At 45.4% G+C, this 11,480-nt stretch overlaps 1 protein-coding gene across 4 annotated transcripts in view; it reads right to left on the bottom strand.

Moving 5' to 3' along the window:
- kirrel3b (kirre like nephrin family adhesion molecule 3b) overlaps window positions 1-11,480 on the bottom strand; it is a 135,268-nt gene that overhangs the window by 121,202 nt on the left and 2,586 nt on the right. The window lies entirely within an intron of this gene.

Here is an 11,480-nt window from a genome sequence, read left to right as displayed (position 1 = left end):
TTTGAAGACTTTTTAAAATGTTTTTCTGATTTTTCTCCTCACTCTGGTTTTACTCCACATCAGACCACTGAGCTGTCATTCATATAAACCTGGCTCTCAGTTGTTGTTCAGGCCCAACCTAAAGCTAACTGTATCAGTTATTGGTATCAACGGGTGAAAAACAAAAAGTCATTCTTATTCAGTTTGTAAAATCCCGACAGCGATGGTTAAACATCGGAGGAGTTCATAAAAAGACTGAGTAAATCCCATAAACCCCGCGTCCTCGACCTCTGTTCCTTTTATTTTATTTTGATTTGCGTTACGTTGAATTTCACCGACGGCTTTCGCCGATTTCCGTCTGTTCAAGGAAGGCTTTTCACCTTGGAGCTTCAAATTCTTTCAAATTAAGTTTAACGACATTTACTCTCATCTATAGCTCAGACAAAGTCATCCGTCTGGAGACGACCATTTAGACGGATTCTCAGCGCTCCGTCTTTTAGAGGTTTCCAGAAGGTGAGCTTTTATACCCGGAGCAGCTGAGACACGGCGCTCCAGACGTACCGTTTCACCTCCGCCGCCTCCGGCCGTCGGCCTTAGCACTTTGACAACATTTGGTCCGGGGTTTTTCTCTGGCCCGACCGACTGGATGGAGCAGGGGTCAGGAGGCTGATGGGGGGGATTTGGGGAGTCGGATCAGAGGCTTTTAGGAGGAATGATTAGAGGGAGATGTTTTCCATGTGCTCCATTAGGAGGCGTTACCAGTTGTTATTCCCCGTGTCACTGCCATCCTGACATCCTTTTAACCCAATTCTTTAAACTAATTTCACTTTTTTTTTCCATCAGCAATTATTCTCACATTATTGCCATCAAGCGCTGTTTGTCCACAGTGATTTGCTGCTGTAATTTATTTAAATTGTCAGCCTAAAAGATGTGTCACGCAGACACAGCCCGGTGATTAGCTCCGACTCCTGTCTTTTCCTTTCAAGGAAGCTTTTTTTTTTTTTTCTTTCCTCACAGTAAGAGGGAGACGTTACAATTACGGTGAGAGCTCTGGTAGCTCTGGTAGCTCTGGTGGATCTGGTGGCCAAGCTCAGGGACCAGATGTCCTGTCAGAGATGCGGCCCCGGTCGTCTGGGGAGCTCTGGGTTGAAATCTGGTTCATGTCTCGTTGTGGGGAAACGGCACTGCTCCCGTACCATCATTAATTCAGGGATAACAGATTCTACAAGTAGTCGGGCCGGTCTTCCTTTTCTCCTCTCCTTCCTCCCACTGGGGTTCGGTGCATAATAGAACTTTCTCCTCCAGTCGCTGGCTTTAATTTTACGCTGCTGAATTCGATCCTTGTTCTCCTCTCTCCATTCTTACATTTTGGGTTTTTTTATTATTTTTTTTTTGTGTTGTGCACGTCACCTTGATACACGTCAGGTATCACATTTGGGTCGATAACAGAATGTAGAATTTACAATAACTCCTGGTAAAGGAGAAGGTTGCTTCCTCTTAGGAAAGACAAAACCCAACATGGCTCACTTTAAAGATCCTGTTGTTTTAAAAACCACATGAACAGCCACGGTGTGTAGTATTCGCAGTATTGACCTGACTTCTTGTGGTGTATTTGAGCCAACGGCGTACTGTGTTTCAGGTGATGCAGAATCCATAAAAATAAATAAGCTGGATATCAACTGCCAGGCAACATTTTCTTCAATTATTGATGGGAAACTTAGTTTGGGTTTTCTTAGCGTGAAATCATCTGATTGCAATGGCCTCGACTCGACCCCCCGAGCCCCCGACCACTACCTTTCTTATTTTCCTTTTCTGTAAAGCTGACCGATGTCTGGCGACCGGCGCAGACGGTGATGCGTGGTTCTGATGTAACGTCGGTGTTTGTGTGTCTGCTCTGAGTGAACGCACGATCGATTCATCTCCATCATCTCAACACAACATTCCAAAAGCAAAACCACTGAGGTGTAATACTGAGCACTAAGCAGTAACAGACGAAGGCCGAGGGCAGACTCCAACCATCACTTAATGTAGAGCACACCCATGTTGAGAAACCTCTTAAGGCGGCAGGAAATGTTTACGCTGTCGCTGGGATTCAGTAAAATGACTTTTTTTTTTTAGAATATCTTTGATATTTCAGCCTGGACAAAGTTGAGGGACCAGGTGTGGACAGAGCTGGACAGAGTCATGTGACACCTCAAAACATCCTGCCGTGTGCTTGAGATGCCCTCCTACATTTTTAATGCCCCTCTGTTGCAGTTTCCGGACAGAGGCATTAACCCCTTCAGTACCGGTAGAACTGTAGTATTTTCTTTCTTCCTTAATTAATAAATAAAATATTTTATTATGCCAGTATTGCTTTACCAAAAGCAAAATTGTCCTTAAAATCCAGTAAGTCATGGTTGCAGCGTAAGCGGCTTAGAGAAGGATAATAATGGGAAGTAACAAAATTAGCATACAACCAAAGCTCGGAGTAATCTTATTTGTGCTTTCCTCACAATTACTACAATACTCTCTCCAATAGATACACACAATGGCATTAGGGATTACGGCGACAAGAGCAGAATAACGTCTCTTATCAATAGCGCCGTTGCAGTGGATTTTTTTTTTTTTTAATTTCTTTATTTTTCCGTCGTTCTTTGTTGTTCTCTCAGTCCTGCAGCAGCAGTTCACTCCACTCTGGTTCCACGTTTCTGTTTGCAGACACTACGTTGACATGAACCGTGATTTTTTAAACAGAAAGTAAATACGGCCGCGATCGTCTCAAAACATTCAACGACGTGTTTTCATCTGTAACCGTAAATTTCAAACATCAAGACGCAACATGACGCCGACCTTCGCTGAACGGCCGTCGGCGAATAAGAGGTGGAAAACTTCATACTGCAGTAACAGGGATACTACAGTACTGTCATTTATTATGAAGTATCTCCTGCTTCTACTTCCTCCGCTCCAAAGCTGATTTGACCATATGGACCGTCTTATTCCCAGTGCCCGCCTCGCCTCTACAGGGCGTCGTCCACTCGTACATCATTACACAGACACACTCCAGTAACATTATCGCTTTAGATAAGGTTTCAATAAACTGTGCATGGCTTTTAGGGCTTACTCTCATGCCACTCTAATCCAATATGTGATGTGGAGTCTGTTCATCATCGTGCACCGCAGGCATTCTCTCTGTCCCTTCGCTCATCGCTGAACAGGAAGTAATGGATGGCCCTGCCCTGTCTGCGCCCCGGGCCTTTAGCTGCTCGTTGGACTCTTTGTCTCGGATGGTTCTGCGTTGAGGTATTTTGATTTGATTACACCAGGTTTAAAACGTTACAGACTGAGGGGAGTTCACGCTACCGACCACCCGTTCGCCACTTAGCATTGGGCCTCGGCCAAAACAGAGTGGGACGGTGGAACGACTTCTGTGTGATTTGCTCTAATGCAATGACCAGTGTGAGTTTCTCCCCAGGAAAAACTGTAACTCCTGCCAACAGATTGGAGAGGAAAGCAAATTTGTGCTCCCTGACGTGACATTAGCTCGTTCGTGAAGCCTGGATTTTCCTGCACGGTATAATAATGACACAATTTAGAGCCGAGGGTGAGACGTGAGCGTCGGAAGCAGAAACGTGGCAGAGATTTGAAGCAGCGCGGTGTCCTTACGACTCTCTTCGGCTGTTCCTACTTTTAAACGTACGGTGTCTAAAAATAGGCCGCGTGTTGTAAACTCTGTGGAGTGGATCCCAGCGGTTCTGCACCGAGGAACATTCTAGAACACTGGCTCCATCTCAGCGCTGGTGTTTTCCTGTAAAATCCTATATTAACGTTTGGAGATCAACGGAACTCCTGCTCCTGACGTGACGTGGAGACCCCGGAGTGCAGTCGTGTCCCGGCGCTCTCCTCCGTTATGGTGCTGGGTTTGGCAAACACTTCCTTTTGTAACAGCCTCAGCCTCAGCCCCTCAGAGTGAATTAGCACAGAGGCCAATTCATTTCTTCTTTTAACATGCAAACGAAGTGCCCTGTGTCCCAGGTTCTCCTGCAGACGGATGCAAATGCGGCCGAATTTGACTCAACCAATGGACAAATAGGAATAAAAGAAGTTGGCACGGCGCCACCATCGCACGCCGGGTCATTTGTGTCCTTTTTTTTTTCTTTTTTTTGCTAACGCTGCAGTTCCCACTGGTAAATGGCTTTTTTTTTTCTTCCAATTGCTTAATTGTCTTTGTGAAACAAGCAGGTGGCTCAAAGCCTCATTTGGCATCTGGTAGAAAAAAAAACACAAAACAAAACGAAAAAAAAAAAAAAAAAACCCCACTGCATCTCCATCTCCACAGAGCGTGAGAGCGTTGGGAGGGTTGCAGGCGTTTTTCATTCACAGAGCAGCCCGCCTGTCTCTCCAAGTTTGGGCCGGGATCAAAAACAAGTTTGTGCTGTTACTTTATTTAATGTGTATCGCTGAATAAAACATCTCCCCGTTCCACTGCCTCTCCAAGTAATCTCTCAGAGAGCCGTGCCTCTTACCACTGGTAAGTGCTATCACAGAGAGAGGACTGTTTTACTATCGGTCTAGTACCAGGGAAGTACCCCCGCCCCCCTGTTTGGTAACCTGGGAATCTGAATAAATCAACAATGGTTTGTTTATTCAGTGACTTCTTTTATGTGGACACTGTGTTTCATGTTGACCCCTGTCGTGTCGTGTCGTGTCAATCAACCGTCTAAGACGTGGAGCTGTGTTTTATATAATGGGAACTGGAACAAAATCAAACCAAAAAAAAAAAAAGTTTAGAGAAAGTTCTGGAAATGTTGTTATAGTTATGGTCCCATCAATCAAGGCCTTTTGACAGTTTTCACAGCGTGCGCTGCAGTTTGACTCTTCAGTGATAAATATTGACCCATTTTGTCCCTCGGCTAAGACCCAGTCGTCCCCCCCCCTTCTGTTGGATTAAGTCTGAGTGTCGGTCTCTCTTTTGCCACTGAAGGATTACGTATGGCTTTTGTTTTTCGGCCGCAGTGTAAGGTGTGTTTATGCCCAGTGTGTAAAGTGTTTGGGTTTTTGGTCCATCTGTCTGCTGAGGTTTGAAGCTGTTCATGGCACAGATATTAACATTTGATTGTGTTTTGTTTTGTTGTTTTTTTTTTTTTTGTGTGTTACTCTCATAAAGAATTACAGTGCATTACATAAGCCACGGTGCCTCCATGGTTTAAAAGTGCAGCAGCACTTTTAAACCGACACTGGAGCGAGTTCACAGACATCCAACGAATGAAGAATTTATGTTTAGTCTTCGCTACAGGAACCTTTGTCACAACCTCTGACATGAAGCTGCCGGGACACGAACCAGAGCAGGAGAGACACTGAGGAGGGAGGGGAGAGAGGAGGGAGGGGAGAGGGAAAAATAATATGCAGCCATCCTAGAACCCCCCCCCCCCCAAACATGGAGGACTTGTTATCAGAGCAGCCAAACCCAATTCTTCAAGTGCCTCCTCTGCTGAAGCTCCACATTCGTCTTCTGTGCCCTTTGATAACGCAGCCTTTCACGTCGTTGTTGTTGTTGTTGATGTTGTGATGTGATGTGATGTCTTTGTGTGGCACAAAACAAGATGTGAGGTGGTGCAGCGGCAGGGTCTGCGTTCAGAGTTAGGGATCGTGAAGAAGTGACGTTCCTGAAGAAATAGGACAGACGTGGACGGACGAGGACGCCTGACAGATGTTCATCTTGACGATCTGTTGACGTGTACGACCATTACTGAACGTCTAATGACCGTTACTGTACTCAACAATGATCGGGTCAATTAGTCGGGCAGCCTGGGTCAAACTGACCACATCATCCACCTGAGAACCCTCAACCTGAGGGGCGTGGACCGTCTGTAAATACATTAATAATCAACTGTAACGAATCACTTCAAATACAGCAAGCTGTAGACATTTGTTAATATTTTACCCAGAATGCCCTTCCTGACAGGACCTACACTGGGACTGGGCACTAAATGCATTAGAACCCTCTTGTTGTCACACGTTGATGTCAAAGATCTTTGACTCAGTGTTTGGAACCAACCATGAGTCTCAGTAAGTTTGACAATAATGAGTTAAGTCGAGGCAATATTTGCAATTAAAAGACTCAGAAATGAAAGGCAGCGTTTCTTGTCACCTGTCATTAACCGTTACCTCGTTTATTTGGTTAAAAGCCATAAATCAAACTTAAATTCTAACTGCAAAATGTGGCTGCTGGTAAAATATGTGGCGACATTTTCTAATTTAATATTTGTGGCCGTGAAAATGAATATCTCAAAAATGGACAAAGGTTTGTTTTTTTTACAAATTAATGGCTTTTTTTAAAAAACAGAATAACTGTGAAAGAACAAAAAGGAGCCAAAAAATTCTGGTTTTCTTTCTTTCTTTTTTTTTTCCATTATTCACGCATCTGTGTTCACATTCCTCATTCTGTTAAAAGGGTGGGTGGAGGGATCACAAGGCCAAATGTGCGACACACTAATAGTTTAAATCAACCGTTTTCTCTCCGGGTCTGTCTTGCTCAAAAAAACGCCCCAGACTTTCAAAGCCGTCTTTCCACTAGAAAGGAACAAGCGTTTTCTTGTTAACAACATCTTTTGAACCCACCTTGTAGAGCATCTGTGTTTTACAAGCACTGACAGAAGCCACGAGCAAGTTTAAAGAATTCTATCAATCAAAATATGGCCCAGGAACAGAACAGATTAGCATAGAGAAGACACAGTCAAGGTAAAAAGGAATCTCCATTTGTCTTCCAGCACAGCTGCTGCGACTTTTCAGCCTTTTTCCGATAAAAAAAACTTCTCCGTGCGATGCACATCTACTCTCTGGTTACGACCCCCCCCACCCCCACCCCGAGGTAACAGACTGCCCTGAGGGGCCACCCTTTAGCTGCTTTAGTGGGTAAAAACATCTTATGCCGGTGCCTGTCCATTAAACTGCAATTTAGAAGCCATTAATCCATCCTTTAATCTGTCGCCAAATAAAATCCTGACCGGGGTTTTGGGGGTCGCGGGGGGGTCGGTCTGAACAGAGCTCTTGGTGATATCAGTTCTTCATATATAAAAAATATATTTATGTTACATCTTTCAAACCTATCAAGTGTCACTCAATCCCAGTCAGACATGCAACAGTGGAGACCCTGGCGGTGGTGACGGCGCCCTCACTCTGCCGTCGCAGGTAACTCTGTGATCACAACAGCATCTGGCTGAATGACTTATTACTGCCGCCCAACAGACAAGTAATCCAGGATAATGCCCTTTTGCTGAGTGCTCCAATCTGAATAAATTCATCCCTGAGCAGTGAGATCCAGTGGTGGATGATGGGAGATGAGATGTTTGGGGGGGGTTGATTTGCTGGTACTAAAGGAAAGTGGGGAGAGGGTCCTGGAGATGGATAACGACAGTAAACAGCTTGATTCCGTAGAGCGACTGAGTGAACAGGAGGCTGGAGATCAGCGCCTGTTTTTTTTTTTTTTTTTTTCTCTAATCATTCTCCTTTTGCCGGCTGACCTGAATCCTCCAAGACTGAAAATGAGGTTTTCATCCCGAGTGCAATCAGAGGCACACGGCACATCCTGACATTTTTTATTTTCTTAGTGTTTATAAATAAAACATTTTCCCGGTTAAGGTCTCATGATGGAGACTTGATGATGTCACTTCCAGCTACATTATGTTTAATGATTGATTCGTTTTAGTGATGCATCAGACGACGAGCGGCTGCTGTTCCCTAAAACAAACTCCAGCCAAAACCACGTTTGCCTCAAATTCACTGAACAACAACAACAACAAACATCCAGACACATCTCCCATCTGCCCCGGCCTCTCGGTTATTCTTCCTCCTGTTTACTTTTTACCTTAAACGTCCAACTGTGCTCTGGGCTCCCAGGGATTATCGTGATCGTAATCTATGATGGCACAGAAATGAGCAGGGGTCAGAGCAGCGGCTGAGGTGGCTTAAGCTGGGACACGCAGCACAAACAAGGAACAGAGCGAACTGCGTGGCGCCGGGGCCGCGCTGTTTACCCGTGACATCATCTGTCACTCAGTGTGTTTACATGGCCTGACCCGGACAAGGCTGACCATCACTCAAACCCTCCTGTATTTATGGTGACAGGAGGGAAAGTCAAATGAAAAAAAAATAAAAGGTCAAAGGACAGCGCCGCGTTCTTGGCGTTGTCCTCCAACGTTTCGCTCCTCGGGAATCATAACAACACAAAGTGCAAAAACGGAGACCTCGCCTCGTCGTCCGGCCGTCACGCCGCTGATGTTGGAAACCAGATTACTGCGGCGCTGATGCTCAAGGATCCAAAATGAATGGAGATAAAGCAATTAATTACTGCTGAATTATTGTCTTCTTTATCCATGCATTACTCACTGCAGTCTTGCTTGCAAATAATTATTCACAATAATGAGCTGGAGATTTAACGTTTCTCTTTGAGTCATATTCTACAGCGCGTCAGGCTGCGTTTCCTTTTATTGAGATCAGATTCATTTCTCTCTCGTAGAAAAAAAACAAATTAAAGAAAGTCCAAACATGACATGGAAAGACATTTAATTATACTTTGGGTGAGAAATCTGTATCAAATCCTTCCACCCATGAAAAAAGAGGGATTTAGAATCAGACAGCAGTTAATAGACAGCAGTAAATGGAAACAGAGGCCGTTGGTTTTCAAAGATATGTTTCCCAGGAATAAGAACAAGCTCAGTGAAGTCGAGCGGAATGATGAAATCAGCAGTTCTGACGTGAGATACGTCCATATTACAACGACGGCTGAAAACACATTAGGAGATTTATTCCAGTGCAGCAGCACTGCCCCTAGTGGGCCAACACAGAGCCAGTGGAGGACCAATTAGAAAATTCCATTACCTTAAGAAAGGGAAAGTGAAAAGGCGTCAGCTTGACAGGGTGTGTGTGGGTATTAATCTCAAAAGGTGTCATTCAGACAGAGGGAAGTGGAGGAAAGAAGAAAAGAGTCGGGGAAAATGGGACCGAGCAAATGCACTTAACATTCTCAATGTGTGATTCTTCTCAAGCACATTTTCTCTGACTCTGGCACATCCAGTAGAAGACTATTAAACTTAAACTGCCCTGCCTCCACTGGGACATCATGCTCTCACATATTTCACCTTCTCGCCGACAGAGGAAATAGTTCTCAATCACGCGGCTTTTTACGAAGAAGAAAAAAAAAAAAAAAAGGAAAAACAGAAGGGACAAGAGTGAGAAAAAGAAAAATGGTTGGCAGAGAGGGAGGGAAAGATGTGTCACTCCAAGTTGAGGAGGTAAATCAGCAGACCAGGAGGCAAATTGAGCAGCGTTGGAGAGGAGTGTGGTGAGGTGGAGGAATATCAATGTGGTCCTGTGAGGACATGGCCCCGGGTTCTGGTTCTGGACAAGTTTGGCCTGAGGTGAATGTGTTCCTAGAGAATCTGGTCTTTAAAATCTGTCTGACTGCAGCTCTGTCATCTGTCACTGTCAGGAGAGGTGACAGCCCCCCCGCCCCCAAAAAGAACTGCCCCAGATGCTGTAACAGCACAGTTTCCCTCTCTCTCCCTGCTTCTTTCTGACTCCTTCTCCTTTCGATCCACGCTCCTTTTCTCGCCGTCTCGCTGGACAGCTGTGTCTGAGTGTGTGACTGCTCTGGTCACAATTCCCTTCTGTCCCCTTGTTCATAAAAATGAGATTGTTTTCTGCAGCTTTCTGCTGACACCGGCTCAGCACATAAACAGAGCCGTAATTTGTGCAACAACAGTGAGCTACAGGGAAGCACTTCCTCGCTCCCAGGAGGCGTGCTCAGAGAAGGTGAGTTGTTATCCGCTGTTTACACGGCAGAAGAAGCAGTATTTTACTTTATGATAATAACCTACTGGGCTGGAACGCACAGCAATACCTGTTTCACCAATCGCCTCGCTCCTACTCCCAGACTAAACTCTTCCCAGAGCTGAGGCTCAGGCTGTGACGGTGCGACGGCAGAAGAACGTTCCAGTTACAGAATTAAAGTTTGGAATAAAGTGCGATGCACGACAATAAATACAATCCCCGCAGCAGTTTTAAAAAACGCACTGTAAGTCGTGTTTCACGCAGGCGGCGCTCTTGTGAGTGTTGAAAAGCCGCAGCGCGTTGTTCAACTTCAGCAGATGTTCTGAAAGGAGTCGAGGACGAGGACGGGTTCCACCAATCACCACAGATGGTGAATTAACATTTGACAGTGTCATCAGCGGGAACACGGTACAGTAGGACACAACACCCGGAACAGGTCCAACATCATGTCTGACGTCCACTACCTGCCCCCCCTTTGACCCCCGTGACAAAGGCCGTGACCTTTGAAGGATCAGTGGAACCTTCTCAGTGTGAGTTCCGTCTCTGAGAGGAGAACGTTCTCTCACAGCTGCAGTGACTTCCATAAAGGAACTAATGAAAAGAAAACCAACAGCTGACAGGACGTCAACAGTTTCATACGACAGGACGATGGCGGCGAGAAGGAATCAGACGCCTCTTCACTCCAATTAGCTGCACATTAGTCTGTCGTTGGATAAAAAAGCTTTTTGTTTCTTTCAGAGAAAGAAAAACAAAAACCACAAGTCAGCAGAAACTGTTTAATCAGACTAAACTCCTGGGATCATTACAGGCTATAAATCAACCACAAAAAAAAAAAAAAAAAAAAAAATCCAGTCACTCAGAAAATGTCTTATTTGTCATCACTGTGTGAAACTGATGTGGATCAAACTAAAACATCGACTTCAGGATTTTTTCTTTTTCTGTGCCTTGAAAAAAAAAGCTCCAAACACCTCACGGGAATCTCACACACACACACACACACACACACCAACATTATCATTCAGTGAGTGCCCTCCTCAGACTGTGGCCCAGTGTGACAGGGTCAGACTTTGAGCAGAGGTGGTCACGGGGTCATTGACCGTGACCCCGAGAAGCATAAACCAGAGGCCACCGCCGCTGAGGAGGAGGAGGAGGAGGAGGAGGAGGCAGGACGTACATGTGTGTGTCTGTATATCACACTGAGCTCTTGGCTGTACTTTACTCACTTCCATTGTGTTCCAAAGACAACCACCTGGTGGCAAGCTGGGAACAACAGCCAATCCATCCTCATCCTGTCCACAAATAGACGATAATAAAATAATAACAGCAGAGGACACTGTCTGCAAGTTTCCAAACTATATTCACCAGTTTGCCCTTGGACGCTCTCCGCTGTTCACCCCCCCTCCGCCCCCCCCTCCCCTTTTCCCTCTGACCCTCAGTGGGGGCAGCAGGGCTGTCAGTTCAAAACAATGTGCCTTAGCAGGAATCGCTCGACTGAACTGAACGAGGGAGCGGAGGCTTTGTGTTTGTGTGTACGTCTCAGTGTGTGACGGGAATAATAAACCCACAAAGGAGGCGTTTGACTCGTCTTGTCTAAGAGCCGGGACAAGTTACACAGAGAGGAGAAGAAGAAGAAGAAGAAGAAGGAGGAGGGGGAAGTAAAAAAGCAGCTGCCGGAAGAGCAGGCTGAGGTG

Source organism: Cynoglossus semilaevis, chromosome 4 (assembly GCF_000523025.1).
Source record: "Cynoglossus semilaevis isolate Cse_v1.0 chromosome 4, Cse_v1.0, whole genome shotgun sequence".
NCBI lineage: Eukaryota > Metazoa > Chordata > Actinopteri > Pleuronectiformes > Cynoglossidae > Cynoglossus > Cynoglossus semilaevis.
This window is presented reverse-complemented; position numbering and strand designations above follow the sequence as displayed.